Here is a 1,658-nt window from a genome sequence, read left to right as displayed (position 1 = left end):
CCCACGGGCTCAGGCAATCCACTCACCTCAGCCTCCCAAAGGCGCAGGATTACAGGCTGAGCCACCGAGCCCAGCTTTTATTTATTTTTGAGTCAGTCTCACTGTCACCCAGGCTGCAGTGCAGTGGCATGCTCATGGCCACCACAGCCTTGACCTGCTGGGCTCAGCCTTCCAAGCAGCTGGAACCACAGGCGCTCGCCACCACACCTAGCTAATTTTTTGATTTACTGTAGAGACGAGGTCTCGCCATGCTGCCCAGGCTGGTCTCAAACACTGGGCTCAGGCAATCCCCTTGTTTCTGCCTCCCAAAGTGCTGGAATTACAGGTGTGAGCCACCACTCCTGGCTTGGTGAAACTATTCTATGTGACACTACCATAGAGTGTGCATGCTGATCAGTGTGTCAAATCCCCTAGAACGAACAGCACCAAGAGTGGTCCTGAAGGTGAGCCTTGGAATTTGAGTGATAACGGTGTGTCAGTGCAGGCTCATCGATGGTACCAAACGTACCAGTCTCCTGGGGGAGTCTCATGGGGGCGAGGGTGGGGTGGGGTGGGGTGGGCTGGGGAGCCTGCAGCATGGGGAATCTCTCTACCTTCTGCTCAACTTTGCTGTGAACCTAAAACTGCCCCCCAAAATAAAGTCTGTTAAAAACAAATTATTGGGATGGGGGTGGGGTGGAGGGGAAGCTTCCTCAATCAGGGTACCTGATCTCAAACAAGATGAAGTGGGGAAATGAGGCCAAACTTTGTCCGTATAAAGACCAATTGTACACCTAACCCCGAATTGTACCCCACATCTTTTTTTTTAAGTTGAAAAATCAATCTTTAGTAGGTCTTTAAAAAAATTTTTAATTCTAAAATTTTAAAGATGCGGGGTACAGTTCAGGGTTAGGTATACAAATGTGCATCATGCAGGTACCCTTTTTTTTGAGTTGGAGTCTCACTCTGTCGCCCAGACTGGAGTGCAGTGGACGCTCCCGGCCACCGCAGCCTCCACCTGCTGGGCTCCGGCGATCCTTCCGCCTCAGCCTTCCAAGTAGGCGGAATTACAGGCTTGCACTACCAGGCCCGGCTGATTTTTTGGATTTTTATTGCAGAGATGAAGTCTCGCCAAGTTGCCCAGGCGGGTCTCGAACCCGCGGACTCAGGCAATTCACTCACCTCGGCCTCCCAAAGCGCGGGATTATAGGCTGAGCCACCGAGCCCGGCGGTACCCTTGCTGAGGAGGTGTGCCCCTCCCTCCCCTGGCAGCTCCCCACTACTGCCAACCCCTTTCTTGCAGCGTGATGGCAAATGTTCGGGGTCCACTTAAGAGTGAGAACATGTAGTTCTCTGTTCCTTGTTTCTGCGGTGGGTCACTGAGTATGACCGACTCTAAATCCCCCCAAGTTGCTGCGAAGTCCACGCTGGCCCGTCTTTATGGCGACATCACATTCCATCGTGTAAATGGACCACATTTAGAACATCCGGTCAGGCTTCGATGGGCCGCGGGCTTGGTTCCACGTTTGTGCTTGCCGTCGCGAACCACACCCGTAAAATCAAAACGAAAAATAATGGTTTTATCAAAGCCACAACGACAGCCCCAAATTCATTCACTCGACCCAAATGCGAGCGGGGACGCTCGCCCCCCCACGCTTGCCGCCGGGAGCGCACGGGGT

The sequence above is a fragment of the Carlito syrichta genome, unplaced genomic scaffold (assembly GCF_000164805.1).
Source record: "Carlito syrichta isolate Samal-C Ts95f unplaced genomic scaffold, Tarsius_syrichta-2.0.1 Scaffold314775, whole genome shotgun sequence".
Lineage (NCBI taxonomy): Eukaryota > Metazoa > Chordata > Mammalia > Primates > Tarsiidae > Carlito > Carlito syrichta.
This window is presented reverse-complemented; position numbering follows the sequence as displayed.